We start from the raw sequence: 20,353 nt of genomic DNA, 5'->3' as shown, positions 1-20,353 counted from the left end.
GCTTACTTGAGCATACATCTCAGACCTAGAACCAATGTGGTAGGCCTGATGGTGTGCATGGGTGTGTGCACACATGTGGGGTGTGCCTCGGAGTGTACATGTCAGGTGTGTGTGAGAGCACGAAGACGGAATTGCTGTACATCAGAGTCCTAGAGCAGGCAGGGGATGTGGGAAGGCCTGTGAAGCCTGTGGAGATAAGAAGGTGGATCTTGTAGGTGAAGAGAAGCGTCCTAGACGAGGACATGCTTTGCAGTCCCCAGAAGACTTGCCAAGTATCCCCGGATATTTCCAGGATTGAAGGGGCCTGGCAGATCTGTATTTACCCGGGAGGCTTTGAAACCCTAGGAAACCAGGGCTGGGGCCAGATGGCCTGTTCTCTGGCTGGAATTCAGCTCACTGTTATGGCCACTAGGGGAAGGGAGTGGGCCCCTCTGTGCCCCCCCCCTTTGTTTTGCCTTTTTGTTTTGCCCTTTCTTTGGCTTTCTCAGTAAACTGGGAGCCCCCTGGAGTGGGGGCCGGCAGTGCTGAGTCTTTTGCTTCCCTAACAGCTTTACTGAGGTATAATTTACATGCCATAAAATTCACCTGTTTAGATATACAATGCAGAGATTTTTATTAAGTCCTCAGGGCTGTGAAGATCTCCAGGATCTGGTTCTAGCCTCTCCCATCATTCCAGAGGATCCCACACCAGGCGGCCATTCCTCTGGGTTGTCTATACAGATCTGCCTGCTCTGGCTGTTCCACAGGGGCAATTGCAGTGTGTGAGGCCTCTGTGTCCAGTCCTATCACAAAGCTCAGCCTTAACACTCAGTGCATATGCAGTGCATAAAATAAAAAGGGGAAAAAAAACCCACATCTCTAAGTGCTTTGCCAAGAGTTTCCATCACGTTACTTCTGTGAGTGATCTGAGAATCCTACACTTCTCTTTAAATTTGGTATGGATTAGAAACACCACTATGGTAGGTGCTAAGGTTTTATGGGGACCATTATTTAGTAAAGAACAAATGAACCCCTCTTTTTTTGTTCAAATAAATTGCTCAACTTAAACTTGGGAATATTAAGAGCCTGTGCTAGGCCGGATACAAACAGCACACCTTACAGGCCTGATGACACACTCCCACCTCCACTTTTGGTGAGGCAGCTCTCCCATTGTAGAGATGGGGATGGGGTGTTCTGACAGACAGGGAGCAGGACAGGGAGCAGGAGATGCCCCCCAGCCCCCCCCATCTTTCATCTGCATTCAGCATAGCTCATACCAAAGAAATGCCTGTGCCTTCCATAACTGGTCATGGAGCTGCATGGCTATGTGGGCGATGGGGAGAGGGCAGGGTGCTATGGGTTTCCCATTCCTCAAGGGGCTCCTGGTTTTCTTGAATTCATTCTCAGCAGAACCCAAAACATATCACTGGGGCCCCTACCTGTGAAATGGCGCCCTCGGGTGGCTGGGACACACAAAGCAGCTCTGAAAAGGCCACAAGGAGAACTCTAATGAAAGAAGCCACTGGGTTTTTATGAGGAGGCTGTGACTATAAAAGGCCACCTGGAAGTCACAAGTCCTGGGCTGTGTTCCTGGAAGCCATGACATCATCCTTTGCCTTTTCAGGGGCAGCGCTGACTTCTCTAGAAGTGAATATGCTTTCTGGAACAAGTGTGTGCCTAAATAAGGGGTCTAGAGACCAAGCCAGGCCTGGGAAGTTTATGTACACGGCTCTAGGCTAACTTACAGAGCTCTGTTTGGATAATGGGGCTGGGGGTCGGCACCAAGTTGGTAGCTACAGGAGGTGGGCAACATGGTACACAAGGTCCCAGTGGCCACACAGCTGCCTGGTCCAGGCGGCTGCATTGACATACAAGGTCTTAGGATTGACTCGGACATTGTCCACAAGTGACAAACATGACATACTGAAGAGCAGACAACAGGTCTGGGAAAAAATACAGGACCCACAGAGTTGGAAGGGCAATCAAGGGATAAGCCACTTGCTGCAGTTTGGAGGGGGCTGGTCCCCAAAGGTTCAAGTAATGTTAACTGGACTCCCACTTGATAGGTGGTAGGACCTCAAAGACTCTGACCTATGCAAGGTGTCACAGGGTCATTTAGGCATGGCTCTTCTGAATGAACGCATGTCTTTCTTTCCACACAGGGCTGTCATGAAGGGAGCCAGTATGAGCCTTACATATTCCGATCGGGTGAGTACTCCAGTCCCAGAGCTGTACTGCAAGTTGACTGGGCAAGTGGTCCTGTCACGATACAGTGTTCAGATCTACGATGTCCAAATGCTAGTGTCTGCTGCACACCTAAAGTGTGGCTAGGCTCACCTAAGATACGTGGGGTACACTAACATACTGCTAACACAGGCTTGGTACAAAAGAGGAATCGAAATAGCTCACCGATACTTTAAATTGCCTGCCTGCCTGCCTGCCTGCCAGCCATTATGTACCATGGCATGTATGTTGAGGTCAGAGGACAACTTATACAGTCAGTTCTCTCCTTTTATCACAGGAGTCCTGGGGCTAGAACTTGGGTCCTCAGGATTGGCAGCAAGCACCTTTACTTGCTGATCCACTGTGTCAGCACCACCCAGGCTTATCTATTGTGATTATGAGATTAACTAAAATTACTTTCATCGTGTTCTTTGACTTTCCAAACATGACCTCCAAGGAAGTGACAAGCAAGAAGGTAGAGGAGAAAATGCCAGGCCTGGGTAGAGGCTTGGTGCTAGAGAGCTGGCTAGCACGCAGGAGACCCTGGCATGCAGCATAAAAAGCGAGCAAGGAACGCATGCAGCAGAGGGCAAGGGAAAGCAAACCCTTCTGAACAAGGAGAGCAAAGAACCACAGATACCTGTTCTTAAGCTTAGCTCTCTCCTGCAGATGGCCTTCATTTGAAGGGCGATTAACTGGTCTAAAGGCGATTTTTACCAATGGTGCCCAGCTCAGCATCTCTGCCCAGCAGAGACCCTGGGGGCACATGTCCTTCCCACCACCATTTGTCCTTATGAAAACTGTCTCCTCAATTCAGCTCTTGCAGACAGCCAAAGCCAGACAGCTGCAGATGTCCATAGGGCTCAATCCATGGAGGTAAGGGTTTCTTGGAAAACAATTCTGGGTTACACCTCATTACTGGAGGGAAATCAGGGCAGAACTGAGAGATGCTGTAGTGTCAGAACACAGTCCTATATCCAGTCAAGAGCAGAGAGGAAACGAACAGGCTGATGCCTCCTTGGCTCCCTGCCTAGGGAATGTGCTGCTCACAAAGAACTGAGTCGTCCTCTATCCATTAGTAATCAAGGCAGTCCCCCACAGATGTATCCACAGATACAGACACACAGACACAGACAGACAGACAGACAGACAGACAGAGACAGACAGACAGACAGACAGACACACACACACACACACACACACACACACACACACACACACACACACACACGACAGTGTCTCAGCTGAGACTCTGTTGGGCCATTCTAGGCTGTGGCAAGCCGACAGTTAAAACTAACCATTACATTGCCCCACACAGTTCGGAAGCCCTCCCTGTCTCCAGTCATGTCTTTTGGAGACTTTAGAACCTGCATGCCTGGTTTGAGTGATGCTTTGATCCTTTAGAAATAATGCTGGTGACAGGACAACTGGTGACAAAGAAGTGAGGATGAGCCATCTGCAAGTCTAGCTGGGACCTGTGAGCCCCCTTGGGATTCCGAGATAGTTACAGTCTGTCCTTAAGAATCATGCATGGGATCTTCAGCAACTGGCTTCTCTTAGGATAGGAGCTCATTTATGTCAGAGTGTGAGTAGAGATGCCATTCATTGACAGTGTGGGTGACAGAATGCACAGATATGAGTTTATCTGCCCGACAATTACAGGTATGCTGTTTGCTTGCACCTCTTGGCTGACAAGAACCATGCTGCTAGGAACATTAATGTCAGGTTTGTGAGTGAACGTGTGTTTTTGTTTTTGTTTTAATATTTAATTTTGCGTGTATAAGTGTTTTGCCTGCACATGTTTCTGTGCACTGCTTATGTGCCGAGAGCCTAAGGAGGCCAGGAGAGGGCGGAGAGGGCACAAGATTCTCTGTAGCTGGAGTTGTAGGCCCTTGTGAGCCACCGTGTGGGTTCTGGGTATACACCTGGGGTCCCCTGAACGGGCAGCAAGTACTTTTGGCTGCTGGGCCATCTCTCCAGCTCCTGGATGTGTACTTTGATGTCTTGAGTGTACACCTGGAGGAGGAATGCTAGGTCAGACTGACTCCTCAGTAACTCATGGTGTTCCAGACGCTCTCACCTGTGAAACGCCCTTCAGTTAGGCTGTGATGGTTGAGAGGCAGCTCACAGTCTATCTTATTCACAGAGACAGGTGAAGAAGGCCAGCGGAAAGCGCCCTTGGTCCTTTATCCTCCCGCACCTACATTCTTACCTATGGGAACAGTGCCTCTTACAAAGACAAAACAGGTCTGAGGAGGCCAGGGCTCAAGGCCACGTGGTTCTTAAGAACAGAGCAGGACTCAGGTCCCAGTGCAATGCTTCCTCCGGTCTCTGTGTTCTTAGCACAGGCTCCACACAAGAGCACAGACAACCTGGGGTGCTACCCACCTGCTTGCATGTGCTGAGCGGCGTAAGCATGACACTCATGGTGGGGATGTCCCCTGTCCCTCCAAGGCTTTGATCTCACGGGAAGTGTAAGTACACATAGTGCCAATTAACGATTTAGGGCACACTCCAATTTATAAGATGCTTTGACTGTGTATACTGTGGCCATCTGTCTGTCACTGCATTTCTAGTTGCACTATATGTAATGGCTAAAATGCCATCCTGTATGTGCACCAGGATTATAGAATATACACACAGAAATAATAATGGGTCGTACTTCAAAAATGTATGACTAAATAATTGTATGCATTACAACATACAATTTGTACACACGGCAACTACATATTTATACATAATTATATACAACCGTGTACATGTATACTACACTTAGATATGACTTACATTTTATAGAATGTGGTAAATACAATATCTTACATTAAATTATTGCACATACCAGGCCTGGAAGGATAGTTCAGTGGGTAAAGGAACCTCGTACCAAGCTTGGAAACCTGAGTTGGATCTGTGAGGGTCACATGGTAGAGGAAAAGGTCTCCCAAAAGTTGTCCTCTGACCTCCACATGTGTGCTGTGACACACTCCCCCAGTCCCTCACAAATGAAAAAGTGCAAAAAAAAAATAATAAAAGACTGCACTTCCTCCCATTTACCTTCTTTGGATTCTCGCTCTGTCTAAAGCGTGAGGCATGGATGCAGGACACAGCAGGATGGTTTGCAGGAGTCTCTCCGCACACATCTCACTGCTCTGGGTAAGTGTTAGAGAAGCCTCGGGGGGTCAGAAGCCACGTCACTGCAAAGGCTATGGACTGTGCTGCCAAGCTCTTTCCAGGAAGGGTCTGCTCAGTTTTTACTTTTACCATCAGTGTTGGGAAAGGCAGAAGGAACAGGCACAGTTCCGTGAAACCTTGGCTACTCTGGGGATTACTGGATTTTTTTTTTTTTTTAGAAAATCAGAGCAAACCCATCCACTGGATGTTTCTCAGAGGCCTGCAGCTGATTAGCTTAGCTCAGTCCAAGTCTTTCTTGTTACAGGGATAGCCCAGTGGGATGGTGCAGGACCCCTGGGTGACATTGAAAGTCCACAACTCTCCCCTGGGATATGGTCTGGAGTATTCCTTGATCTGTGGCTTTCTTGAGTCACATAGGAAAGCCACTCGCTGGAGCTTCGTCTCCCTTCCATGAACCCAATAAGATGGCTGAGAGGCCATCTTCTATCTATAGAGAAAGAGGCCCTCTTTCATCACCTCAGGTACAAGTAACCCTTTGTGAGCCCATAGTTCATGGTGTATACTACTTCACACTGCTCATTGAGAAGGCTCAGTATTAGTTGTCACTGTAGATAGTGGTAAAGTGTTCCAATCCCTGGGTTGGAAATATAGCAAAGGTGACATGGTTACACGACAAATTGTTTTTTCTAGTTTACTTGTTTAATATGCATGGGTGTTTGTCTGCATTTGTACACCATGTGCACACAGTGCCAAGTGGGTCAGAAGAGGGAGTTGGATCCCCCGGGACAGGAGTTTTGGTGCTTATATGCTGTCAAGCAGATGCTGGGTATCAAACCCAGGCCCTATAGGAGAGCAGTCAGTGCTCTTAATGGTCGAGCCATCTCTCTAGACCTTTCATTGTGATTTTTGGTTTCAGTCTTGGAATCAAGCAATCACCTAAAGTAGGTGTGTGCTCTACCACTGAGATATATACCCCCACCAGCCTCACTGGATTTCCTTCCTAGAATACCTTCCACTGTCCCAAGGTATCGGATTCTTAGAGCTCCCTACCCCCTTTTAAAAGCTTGTTGATTTTTCTTTAAAAACAGACGACAGTTACATAGAATTGATAGTTTCATTGGGAAGATTAGAGTTTTGGCAACACGTTGTACATGCTGCTAACTCAATTTTCAACATTATCCTAGTAATTTGAGTGCTAGACTAGACTTTGAAGACGGGGCAGTGTGCCAGAAAGGTCAAACCCCTACCCCACCCCACCCCACCCTAGTATATTATAATGGTAAGGATGACCTTACCCTATCAGCCTCACCTGGGTTGTAATAAATCATCGTGAATTTAGAACCAGACCTACACAGACAGTGCCTGGTTCAACTGGTTTAGGGTGGCCAGTTGGTGAGACTGGGCACTCCTTTCTAAGAATGCACAAAGTGTGTCTCTGGCAGTTGCACACCCCATATCCTTTTAAGTTAGGAAGCCAGATGTAGAAACCCGGCTACTGCTGACTGACAATCTGAAGTGAGAAGTGTCTTGGAGCCAGGCATGGTGGCACACACATTTAATCCCAGCAGCACCCAGGAAGCAGAGACAGATTTTTGTGAATTTGGGGGCAGCCTGGTGTACAGATCGAGTTCTAGGAGAGTCAGGGCTACACAGAGAAACCTTGTCTTGAGAAACCAAACCAAACCAAGGATTGGCGTTGGGCCAGGAAATTGGTTTAGTGGATAAAGTCCTTGCTATGCAAGCACAAGGACTTGAGTTTGGAACCTTGACATCTGTATGAAAAGCTGGTCACGACAGCCTGTGTCTGTAATCCCTGGGCTGGGGGAGGAAGAGACAGAAGGATTCCTGGGGCTTGCTGGCTGACTCAGCTAGGCAAACTGGTGAGTTCCAGTGTCCGAGAGACACCCTGTCTCAAAACCTAAGGATGTTCAGAGGGTAGAGAGATGCTCAGAGGTTGGGAACACTTGCATTGCCAGCACCAAGTCTTGTGGCTCACAACTGTCTGTAACTCCAGCTTCAGGGAATCTGGCTTTTTGGCCCTGTCAGGGACTTGCAGAGATGTGCACATCCTAACACACAGACAGATCCACACACCTAATTAAAAATAAAATAACCCTTTAACAAAAGATCAATTGAGGAAGACATGTGGTGTTGACATCAGGCCTCCACATGCATGCACATACATGAACATGTGCAGTTGCACTCATCATAATAAAACATTTAAGGGTGTCTGCATACAACCCAAGATGGCGCTCTGTGCTACAATCTCACACAAAGCAAACATATCTATGGTTTTGCAAACTGTCAGCCACAGGTTGGACACCCACCCCTGCATTTAACATGTGTGGGGCTCAAGATAATTCATCTTCATCCAATGTGGTCCCTCTGGAGAAGGCAAAATACCAGACACTGGCACCTAGGGCACCGGCGAGGCAGGTTTCTGCGTGCATGAGGGTGTTTTCAGAGCACTAACTGAGTGGAAGGCCTGTCTTCAAAGTGGGTGGCACCAATCATGGGCCGAGGTCCTTAATCAAATCAAAATGAAAGGAGAGCGCGCTGTGCACTGCTCCTCCCCGTCTGCTTCCTGGTCTACCAAGATATGTGTGAGATGCTGCTTATGCTGCCATCCCCAGGCTGCCCAAAGGCATGTCCTTCCTGCCACGATGATGGTATCCCCTTCAAACTATAAGCTAAACGAGCCTCCTCCTGCCCCACTTGAGTTTCCTCACTAGATCAACAAGAAAAGTAACAGACACACATGCATACCATGTGATTCTGTTTATAGGAATTTTTATAAGAGACAAAACTAACCTGTGCCAATAAACATTAGATGCATAGCTGTACTGAACAGGGAGAGTGAGGAGGAAACCTCTAGGGGTGTGGGAAGGGCCACGAAGAGGTACACAAACGCAGTTGTTAAGACTGACCTGAGATGTGTGCAATGTGTGTGCAAAATTGACCTCAATTTAAATTTTTATATTAATTTTGTGTTTATGTAGACCTATAGGTGCCTGTGCAATCTAGAAGAGGCCACTGGACCCTACAGGGCTGGATTTAAAGGCAGTTGGGAACCATTCAACACCTGTGCTGAGAACTGAACTACGGTCCTCTGAAAGAGCAGCCCACTCTCCTAACTACGGAGCTCTCTCTCTCTCCACCCCCTCAGTATAATGTAAAAAAAAAAAGATTTATTAATTTTGTGTATGTGAGTACACTGTTGCTCTCTTCAGACATACCACAAAGGACATCGGATCCCATTATAGATGGTTGTGAGCCGTCATGTGGTTGCTGGGAACTGGACTTAGGACGACCTCCTAACTGCTGAGCCATCTCTCCAGCCCCTTCAATGTAACTTTTAAAAAGATCAGAGGCAGGCATAGTGGCATATGCCTTAAATTCCAGCAACTAGGAGGCAGATGCAGGTGGATCTCTGAGTTTGAGGCTAGCCTGGTCTACAAAAAGAGTTCCAGGGTAGCCAGGGCTACACAGAAAAACCCCATCTTAAAAACAAAACAAAAACCAAACAATATTCTAGTTGCCCTCAGTGATCCAGTTGTTCATAACTTAATAATCAAGGATGGTATTCTATTTGGATATTTCAAAAAATACAATTAATTGCATTTCAGGAAATGATCCTGACATATTCAGCCATATTCAGGCTGGTCAGAGAGCCACAGATCTGCTAAGGGATGGTGGTCAGTCCTGGATGGAGAATGGTTTGGGGTCAACAGGGCTAAGGATATTTTCTGAGGATACAGGACACCCTGAGCCTAGACAGTACATCCAACAGGGCTGCTAAAAATAGATGAAATGCTACTAACATGTAACATGGGGCCATTCCCTGGGACCTTGGCTGAAACTCTGGAGGAAAAGCCACACTTATGAAAACTTTCTACTTAGTAGTGGAAGTTACTTCCTAAGAAACGAGGAGCTTGGTGGGCAACATTACGGGTTTTTAGAGGTCCTGCAACCCTCCTTGGGCTGTGGACCCTTGGCCTTTCATTTAGCAGGCAGGGTTCTTAGACTTGGGGAAAGGTAATCAGCGAAGAGCCCTGCTTTTCAAATGGGCTGTTCCAGGGACAAATGACCCTTCATCCTTGCCTTTAAAACAGGATTGTGTTGTAACTGTGCGTGTAAAAATCACTGCTTCTCTTCCTAGGAGCTCCTGGCCCTGAGAACCTTCTTCAGACATCACCAGGTTGACCGTGGCCTGGCTAAACTCAGGTCTGATTCATGCAAACCAAAGCCAAAGGTGTTCTCCCTCTGTGTCATTTAACTCCCCTGGGATGGCCATTTTGAAACTGCCAGAGGGAACATTGTGCCCTTGTGGAATAAGAATGGTGGCTTCCCACCTGTGAGGGTGGTATCTGCACCTGCCTCCCCTGTACACTGTCACACTGTGCGAAGCACCAGAGGGCAAGAAGGGGATGGGGAGGCAGGGCTTTCTACTGCGCCTCTATGCTTCTAGAAGACCTTGGAACCAACACAGCTGCTTTCCTATATGGCCCCTCTGTGATGGACACACTTGGACAGGGACAGGTAAGGACATCAGACATAATGTCTGAGGGAATCTGGGTTTAAGGACTGGCTCCAGAAAGCCAGGAAAGGGTGAAGGCCAGATTCTCATGCCAACACAGTGTGGCCACCACACCTGTCCTGACAATGGCTTCAATGTCACTGGTCCCAGAAGTCCAGAGTCCAGGTAGAAGCATTGTGCAGGGTTCTGGCCACAGCAGGACACTTCCTGCTGGCCTGTGCAAGAGGAGGAGGAAAAAGCTGGGGGCCAACAGAGGTCACTGCACATTGAGGGCACAAGCCTCAGGGGCAGCTTGGCAGTGTGGCTCCTGTCACAGTATGGCTGGTGCCCAAGAAGGCTGATAGAAGACAGAAAATGACCTGGAGCAAAGAGAAACTTTGCCTTTGCCTGCCTTCCTGAGGTGTCCTTTTGATTCATCTTCCCACACATAGTTCCATGGGCTTCTTCCTCTAGCTCTACTGGTGGCTACAGAGTGAGAGTCTCCTTTCTGGACCCCTTGACATCCCTCAGATCCCACTGTGTGCCATAGTTCACAATGGCAGGCCGTGTGAGGGCCTAAGCTTCCTCTGGTGCCCTGGCATAGTCTGAGTTGCCTAGCATGTGCACAAAGGGCCTGAGAGCAAGAAAGGACTACCACCATGCTGGATACCACATCACTCTGAGAAAGGAGCAAAAGCTGCAGAAATAGCACTCACACTCCAGGTCCTTGGTATGAGTCTTTCTTACACACTAGCCTGATGGCGCTTGGGCAGACTACCACACACGCATAATCCAGCAGTAAGAGCTTCATGGCTCTGCACAGCACTGGCAGGCAGTGATTACCTAGGGTCCTCTGAGGACAAACCCAGGCCTCCTCCATAGTTGCTCAGAGCACAGTACTTCCTAGGTATGTGGCTACTCAGTGGCTAGCATTCTGCACAAATGTGCCCAAGTCAGCATCCCACCAATTTTCTCTACCTGACTGTGTCGTGTCCCCATTTCACAGGCGACAGAAGTGGAAGTCAGGGTACAGGGAGGAGCCCAAACAGCATCCGATACAAGCAGGGTCTGAGGGCCCTCCTCCATGGCCATGCAGGTTAGTTTTTTGTAGGGTCCCTGTATGGCCGTAGTAAGGGCATTGCTGCTGTGAAAAACAAAGTCCCTGGCCACAGCAGTCTCCCCTGACAAATGCTGGAGTTCTGAGAAAGTGCAGCGTGTGCAGCGGTAACTCCAGACGTGTGACGCACGTGATCAGCCTCTCTGAGGACCCTCTGGAGATAAGGCCTGGTCCAAGTCGTGGGCGAGGTTACAGGCAGCTCATCTTCCCCTGTTAGGGGATCTCCTGATTCTCACCATCTACCCATCTCAGTAAGAGAACACAGCAGTCTGTGAACACCGTGGGAGGCTCCAGGTGAGGCATGACGTCAATGCATTCGCCAGCAGGGGTCACCAGCACTCATAAGGAAGACTCAGGTGCTGCTGGACTCCTGGACTCCAGGGTAACTTTGTTATTGTTTTGTGAGATCAAATTATTTGGTCAGTTTTATAGTCTCTTTCACAATTACATTTCTCTATAGGGTTATCCAATTTTTTTTTTTGGTGGAAAAATAAAAAGAGCTATGATTTTGGGAAAGATGTGCTGAATTTATACATCAATTTGGGGAAGCTGCCATCTAGACAATATTAATGTTCCAAATCACAAGTCCATGCCCTGACAGTGCTCCTGTGATCTCTTATGATTATGCTCTTTAGTTTTCTGTGCATAGGGTCAGCTGTTTTTTATGTGTTTCTTTCTTTGTGTGTGTGTGTGTGTGTGTGTGTGTGTGTGTGTGTGTGTGTGGATTGTTTCCTTAGTTTTATTTCGGTTATTTACTGCTAGTTTTAGCAATACAATTGAGTTTTGCACAAGGATCTTCTGTCCTTCAGCCTTGCTCAATCTGTAGGTTACTTGTGATGAGTCTTGGGATTCCTTAGGATTTTTTAATATAAACATTATATCATTGGTAGACAAATGATTTACTTCCCCCCTCCCCTGACAAATTCCCTGGCTTGAATTCCAAGCACAATGTTGACATGAGGTGGGGACGACTGTGTATTGTTCTTAAGCTCAGGTGCCAGTTGGCAGCACATTACCGCAAAGGTAAAGGGAGGGGACCTTTGAGTTTTCATGGATGTCCTTCTTCAGAATCTGTTATTTCCCTTTCTCTCTCTTTGTAAAGGTTGCTGGGGGTCTGTATCACAAAAAGCTACTGGTTTTGTCAGAATTATTTTCTACATGTCTGCAGCAATTACTGTAGTACATTATACAGGTAGGTGTGTGTGTGTGTGTGTGTGTGTGTGTGTGTGTGTGTGCTGAACCAACCTTGCATTCCTGGAGAAAGTGCCACTTGACTATAAAGTGGGAATGCCCTTTCAGGGGGCCAAGGGATGGTCTGTGGCTGTAACTCTTGCTGGATGATATTCTGGATATGACAGGTAGACTGAAGTGTGGCAAAGTACAGACCAGGCAGGGTTATCGACATTCTGATCATGTAATCAAAAGCTTCTTGAACTGGAGCATGTGTCAGAATCAACCACAGGGTTAGACACGCTGCACTTTCCCCCTGGGATGCCAGTTGCACAGGCTTGGGGTGTGTCTTGAGGGTGTGTTTTTGATGGAACTGATGCTGCCAGTGTATACACACAGAGCAGAACAGAACAAACACTGATAACATTTTCCACGCACCCAGGGGAGAAGACAGAGGCCACCTGTCTCTCTTACTAGCAGCACGCAGGATCCAGGAACAAAGGCCAGTGTACTTTCTAGATAAGAAACTTCATAAATACTGTTTTCTTTTAGCATTAACTCCACATGATTAAGTGGGTAGGTATAATGACTGGTTTCACTTTACAAAGGACCAAACACCCTGGCTTTGAAAACCAGAATCGCAGAAGATGCTGAACTGCAAACCCTCTGCAGACTCCACACTTCATCAAGGAGATACAGTGGTGGGTGAAGCTCGGCCTCCATGTATTCGCAAAGCGAGTTGGGCCAGGGACACACACAGAGCAAGGCGAGGGCAGGAACAGGGCACAGACACGTGGGAAGCTTAGCCAGCGCCTGTGCAGGGTGACCAGCTGCTCACGGTTCTCAGTGCCGTTTTCTGCACGAGGACTGAGGATCAGTACTAGCTGCAGAGAATGCAGACTTTTGACTCCTGAGAGCAACCAGAAACACACGGTCCTTCACTGTTCTTCCTTCCTTGACCGTTGTGAGGCCTCAAGAGTTTATTAGCGAGAAGGCACTGGGGACATATGGCCATATACAGGGAGCTTATGGTAATGCCTACACCCAGACATAGGACAGCTAAGGACAGAGAAACGGAGTGCAAGCCGAGCTGGGCTGAGTCACGGCCACTGCTAACACCACCGCTTTTCTAGCTGCTGTGTGGATGTGATCTCTCCTGAGCTGCAGAGCTGAGAAGGAACAGGTACAGAAGGACTAAGGACAATGTCAGGAGTCGGATTCTGGTCCGGCTCAAGTGGTCAGCGTGATTCCGGGCAGGGGACATGGGATCTTACATCTGCCTTTCCTCGTGTGCAAACCAAAGGCAATCTCTCTGTGCTCAGAAAAGGCACACGGGGTGCTGGGGACACCGGGTATGTTCATCCTCCTTCCCTTCCGTGATGGATACAGGGAGAGGAGCATTTCCTATGCGGAACCACAAAACTGCGTTGAAAGACAAGAGCCTTTGGATCGTGTCACAGCAATCAAGAGAGAGCATGTGTTGGCTCATGGTATGTAATTCAAACCTAAAACAGTTAACCTCCCTGTCCCCTTCCTCCACAAGCTCTCCCAAGTGGACAGAGGCTCAACTGGACGAGGTGCCCAAGAGACATCCTCTAGCTGTGACTGGGAATCTGAACACCCACAAGCTCCTCAACTGTCTCCATGGATACATTTCAGAGCATCAACAACACAGATTTCCAACCCAAGGCTGCTCTCTGGCAGCCAGGCTGGCTTCCAGCTCACACTGGCTTCCCACAGCCATCAGACAAATAAGCAGGGAAACGGAGTGCAAGCCGGGCTGGGCTGAGTCACGGCCACTGCTAACACCACCGCTTCTCTAGCTGCTGTGTGGATGTGATCTCTCCTGAGCTGCAGAGCTGGGCAGTGGCACAAGAAACCCTGCATACTGCCCCATCTGAAGGCGAGTGTGAGGACAGGTGTCCTTTGTAAGTGGGTACCCTTTATGGTTAAGCTTAAGGAAGATTCTTTGAACTACCCTTCCCATGAGAGCTGTTCTGTTCAGGGCTTCAGCAGAAGCTCCCTGTTTGAACACAAATTTCCACCAAGCTGCCTGGCCTCGGCTCGTGTGAGGAAAGGCTGTTTCTTGTCACTGTAATCTATAGGTATTATTTCTAAGGCAACGTTAACGCACTCCTCATCTGTACATTTTCCTAATTGGCTTAATATTTATAGTAGAATCTTTGGGATCCAGGCCCAGTGCTGTAGTAAACTCGAGCATATTTAGCAATGTGCTAATGAGGCCCATCCAGTCAGGAAGGGCTTGCCCCGTGAGTTATGGCACTTTCAGTCGGACTCCAATTCGGCTGCTAGGAGAAGTTGCTAAATATCTTAAGTAAAAGCAGAGGTTCCCCAGGCAGCTGTTGGGTTTGCAGAGCCGTGGATGTATAAACTTCATTGGCAGTAAATGTCACTCCTGCGAGTAGATGCGTGCCTGCAAAGCCTCGGCTCCTTAGGAGTCTGCTGATGCCGGCCCGGCTGGGGCTTGTGCTGGACACACAAGGGACAGGGAGGGTGGCCTTCCACTGTGGTTGGGGCTGGGGCATGGCCGCCGACAGGCACGCGGTGGTGACAGAAATTCACTTTGAGTTGCAATTAGTGGCGCTGTCATTTTCGGGGGCTCCTGCCAATTAATTAAGGCCGTCAAACAGAAAAACCACAGCGTTCACGTGGTAATTTATATTGGAAGAGACAACCCTCAGGAGCGCAGCGGCTTCCTCCACAAACAGATTTCCCCCTCCGAGCACGGAAACAAACACAGGGAAGATAACCAAGATAAAAGACGAGCGTCATGTGCCCGCGCGCGAAGGGGTCTGCGTGGGCAAGAAGAAAGTTAAACTGCCCTTGTTATGACTGTTAGCTCTGGTCGCCGGAGAAGAAGACAGGCTGATTGAAACTCCAAACGAGCCCCCAGCTCCCTGAACCCTCTGCGTCCGGGATGATAGAATCAGAGGAGTTTATTCATGCCATTAAGCCCCAGAGAACTTAATTGAAAGAAGAGCACAGCCCGGACCTTGACAAGCGGGAGGTCACAGTAATTGCTGCCGGACATATTTAACATTAAGATAATCAGGCCATTAATTACCCCTCGGATCATTAAATCAGCCAGTTGCAAAATGAAATTTCTGCCTCTATTACTCACTTGAGAGACCACAGGGGTGGCCTTTAATTTATCAGGGAGCTCGAGCTACAAAGGCTGGGGCTGGGGGGGAGGGCAGCCGGGGAGGGGGGCTCCCCCACAGGCACGCCATGGCAGTGGTGGCCAGGCAGGCATCAATCCGCCATGCTTGGTGATCGTGGCAAATTAACTAGGTAAGATAACCTCCCCGTGCAAAGGCAGGAGCTGGGGGTATGTAAATAGACGAGGGCAGGCAGGGAGTGCAGAGTGTGCACACCACTTAGGAAGATAATAAAGGGAATCATCCTTGATTATCAGTGCTAATTTGGACACTGCCGGTAGCTTGTTATGCGTGTTCTGAGTAGCATTTAATTAATTCAATTGCTTGTTAATGAGGGAAGTGACATGTGGGGAGCAGATGCCACCCAACTGCAGATGGACTCTGGTCAGCCCAGCAAAGGCCTTTTTTCCGTCTCCTACTCCCCCCCCCCACATTTTTTTTTTTAAGAAAGAGAATAGAGGAAAGTGTCCAGCATAGAGGAACACTCAAAAGACACAAAACATTGACCTCAGCAGGCCAAGAACTGTTGAAAAATAATCAGACGAGACAATCCCGGGGCCGCGTGGGCAGTCGTGTCCCTGAGGCCACATTTAGAACAGCGCATCTTTATGCCAGAAATTTGAGCCTGAGATTACTATATTGTGATCCTATGATCAAACCTAACAAGACAAAGACATGGCCAAGTGGGGCTGCTTTTAATATCTCGGAGTCAGCTGCGGGGATCCAATTATTTTCAGTTTGGATACATTTCCCCTTTATCAATATCTCCGTGTGCATAAATAAGAGGAAGGTGGCCCTGCAGAATCAAAGGGAAGTGGCACTCTCCTTGCCGGGCCGACTGGTTGGGTCTGGAAGTGTGTGGCCAGTCTTCTCCCACGCAGGGTTCTGATGTGCGCCCTGATTTTCCTATCGATGGCCACCTTTCTTTACAGGTTAAAGGCAGAAGAGGCAGAGAGATGAAGTTATGCACAACGAAGGGTGGGGGAGGCTGTTCAGACGGTAAAAAGTGTGTACTAAACAGGCCAACGGTCCCTTCCAAGAGGCATCAAAGTGGTGATGGGTGATTTCAGCTGTGCTCGGAGTTTCTCTCTGAGCTGTCGCTGGAACTGAAAACACAGTTTGGCATTCCAACTTCCTTTGATTTCCCAGCCCAAGCCAGCAGGTGCCAAGCACCAAGTAAATAGGAGGCTACCTGCACTAAAATGTAAATAGCATGGTCCCTGCTGACCCTCCTGGGCCAGATGCCATCAGGGAGACAAAGACGAAGCAGAGTGGTGTGAGCTACACCAAGGCCCCTGGCTTCTTCCTGTGGGTTCTGCCTTGGTTGGCAGGAGGACCGCCTCCTCCGAAGCCAATATAACCAGCTTCAGTGTGAGAGGGCACGGCAGTGAAGGGGACAGGTCAGCACGGTGCAGGCTGGCCCAGGAAACACAGCCATGAGGACAGGTGTCACAGGAGCTTGCTGGAGCAGCTTCGCTTCATCTCACCCGTGGGAGGGGGTGGGGTGGGTGGGTGGGTGTGGATGCCACAAGAGCACCTGGCACCCAGTGGCCACGCTGCGTCGTGCTGTGCATGGCTTAAGCAGTCACTTGACTCATAATGTGGCCATTTTTTTCCCCCAGAGAGTCACCAAGGATCTCGACTCTCCCTCCAGTGACAGCCAATTAGTCTCTTCACATTGGAACCCAGAGCCCTGAGCACCTGGTGGCTCCAGAGTCAGCTGGTCCAACTGTCTACAACACAGCTTGACACACAAACACGTCCACTGAGGGTCATGCAGTACCCGCATTCCTAGCCTCGACTCCAGATAATTCTGTCCTCTGTTGCTGCCTCCTTGGCCATCACACCGCCATTTACAGTCAATATTTTAAGTGTGTGCTTAAATGGTATCAATAGCGGTGGGGGTGGGGGGGCTACTCTGATTCCAGCCCAGATGTAGTTAATTGTTGCCACACATCGATCTCCCCTCCAACACGATTCTTTCTCCAAATCAAACCCCCATCACAGAAGGGTGGAGGGCATCTTCTCCCCTCCTGCGACAATAAATTTCATATCGAATGTACTAGAAAAAAAATGGCAGCTGTTGCAGAATCCATCCAAAAAGATTTCCCCCCCTTCCTGGGAGTAATTAAAAGATGCTTTCCTTGACTAATGATCCCCCCGTTTAGGAATGGGAAGTCAATACTGCTTCAGCTGTCGTCAGCTCCGATTGATCACGATGCTGCTCAAGTTTGAACGGCAGTTCTCAGGGCGGCCGAGGATCGCTGGAACCAATTATAGGCTATCCAGAGCTGCCCTAATAGGGGTGTGGGGACAACAGGCAGAAGGCCAGCCAGCTGTGCCAGGCGCCTGTTCTCCCAACCTGCCTGTGGCCCTGGTTAACGCCGATGCATGGTTATTTCAGGGCACTGGCTGTTTCTCTGCAGAAAGAGATCCTGTGTGCTCTTTCTCCACAGCGCTGTATGCCCGCAAACAAGAGTGTGTGCATTCACGTAAGCATGTCTAGGCACATGCGTGTATGTGTTCTGTGTGTTGGGATGTGTATGCATATGTCAGGATACGTGTATATGTGTATATGCATATGTGTTGGGGTGCATGCATGTCTGTTTGTGTGTTTGAGTGTGTGTATGTGTGCAGCACAGTTTACTACACTCTGCAGTCAGATGGGTCTCCTGAATCATCTTGAAACAAACCCAAGTGCAGTGGGAGAACATCTGGCCTACATTTCAGAGAGTGACACTTGTTTTTCCCCATGATGTTGAAACGATTTCTTTTGGGGATTAACTTCAGGCCCCTTGATGCTTCTGCTAACTGGCCCTGAATCCTCAGGGAGAAGGTAGGAGGGTGGTGAGGCATCTTAGACAGGCAGTATCTAGACTAAGTGTCTACTCTCTTGGGGATGATTCTAGCCAAGACTTCCAGGCTTCTGCTTCTGCGTAGGGGAATAGTGGGAGGTGGTAGGGTGGCAGGAGGCAGGATTGCTACTATACTATGTACGGGCTTAGTACTTTCATTTAGGATGCTGTCTCTAAGGCTGAGAATCAGGGTGGCCCTTGGCTTGTCCTGGGTTGGTCTTTTTGAATCACCCTGCTGCCTCCTTCAGCTTCCATGAACAATGAACAGATTGAATGTGGTCAAACACAGCAGAGACCACGCATCCTTCATGAATCCTTCTGATATCGGCTACTCCCTGGGCTCAAGAGCTTCTCAGAATAAACCCAGCCTTGCTTCTTGTTCTGAAGACCGTCCAGCCCTGTAGGTGGCACACTGCTGGACATGTGTGCCGGCAGGCAGAACCTTAGCCTAGGTGGTTTAATCCTCCTACACCCATGTCCTGGAAATCAGCCATGCTGTGAACCTCTGCAGCCAACGTCCTCAGCTGGTCCCAACAGGGCCCACCTGTCATGGATCCTTTATTCATTCTCTCCCCTTCCGCCTCCCCAATCCCTTCTAGTGGGTGAGTGGTGATATTTATTGAATTTAACCAGACCAAAACCAACCAACCAACCAAACAAACAAACCAAACAAACACCCACCCCCAAATGAAACAAAACAAACAACTTGAGGTAATTTTACAAAAGGCACACCTAAGTCTCCAGCTCTCATGCTTGCCTGAAAATTCAGAGATTCCACAGTCACCTCTCAAGATGGCCCAGCATCACACCTCAGCACCACAGCCTTGGGGGGGGGGTCCTGGCTCAAAAGGGCTCTCCAGAAAATCCAGCTTGACCCAGGGAAAGAGGCTTGACAGCAGCCACTGTATTGTGAGGAGGAAGACCCCTACCCACGTCTAAGTCATGGAGGGTGGCAAATTCAGTGCTGGCCAGAGAGGAAAACTATAGCCTGGAGCTCAGGAAAACCAGCAGTGAGAGCTTCTGCTGCCCACAGAGCAGTCACTCATTCCTACTGGGTGCATGAAGACAATCACACACTGGTCTCCAACTGTCCTAGATTCCAGGAGAGCCAACATCTCTAACTCACGGATGGCGTTAAACACAGTCTGCTTCTTTCGAACCTAAACGGTCAGGTGCATAAAATTAATTTTTTCTAGCTCGTTTCAATGTTTTTCTTCATACTTTAAACAATTTAACTTTCAATCATTTTTTTGCTTTTTAAATTGAAACTTAGCCACACTATGGAAAAAGTAGGCACCACAAAGCAAGTTTAATGTTTTAGGATAGCTTGCAGTAAAGAGTCCACTGGCTTCCAAGTGAGTGTTAAGTCAGGAAGGACAACAGTTTCTCGACGGGTAGGATACCTTTGATTTGTAAGAAAACCACCCCTTATCTGACTACACAGACGAACCACGCAGTGAGGAGCTGTCACGGTGAGCCTACAAGCTCCGACAAGTTTTAGCAAGCATTCTTTATGTACCTTGCCGGCCCTCCCTTCTAGTTCCCCTTCCCATGGTGGCTAACAGGAGGATTAACACGCACCAGCTTCACTCCTCATGTGCACCAGAGGGGCACTCGCACATGTGTTTTCCAGTGTTGGTAAGATAAACTCAAGCCAGCAGGTCTCAGGACATCACTGCCCTGGAAACCTGGACTTGCAGTGAAGCACCCACCAGTTTATGGTGGCTCAGGCTCTGACTGTGTCTCATCACTGGCAAAATAAACCAGACAAGCGTCAAGTGCTGAGCATGACGAGACTCTTCTGCCTGCTTCCCTGAGAAGCACAGGGGAAGTGGACCTTGCTTCGAGCCTGCTTCTTGGGGTGGGGGGTGGGGCACACAAGAGCACCCAGAACCTTGGATGCCTGCCCCCCGTTAGACCATCCAGAGATGAGCAGACCCCCGTGCTACTTCAATTTCTTTGAAATTGGGCTATTTCAGCCACCTCTTGGGGAAATTAAATATGTATGCACATTCTCAAAAATGGTTTATAATTGCTGTAAATGAAAAATGAGAAACTAAATGGCCTCAAAATAAATGCGTCTTTATCCTGGATAACAATTAGCATTAATGAGGACTCACCCTACATTATGCTTCATTACATGTGTTGGAAGTCTGTTTTAGAAAATAAAATGCATTTTCTTATC

General features: G+C 48.6%; 1 protein-coding gene across 30 annotated transcripts in view; it reads right to left on the bottom strand.

Annotated features, from left to right (window-relative positions):
- The window catches only part of Agap1 (ArfGAP with GTPase domain, ankyrin repeat and PH domain 1), a 435,485-nt gene that overhangs the window by 32,751 nt on the left and 382,381 nt on the right, over positions 1 to 20,353 (bottom strand). The gene's annotated exons all lie outside the window — the stretch shown is intronic.

The sequence above is a fragment of the Rattus norvegicus genome, chromosome 9 (assembly GCF_021556685.1).
Source record: "Rattus norvegicus strain SHRSP/BbbUtx chromosome 9, alternate assembly SHRSP_T2T, whole genome shotgun sequence".
Lineage (NCBI taxonomy): Eukaryota > Metazoa > Chordata > Mammalia > Rodentia > Muridae > Rattus > Rattus norvegicus.
The sequence above is the reverse complement of the archived record's forward strand: the minus strand, read 5'-3'. Positions and strand labels throughout refer to the sequence as shown.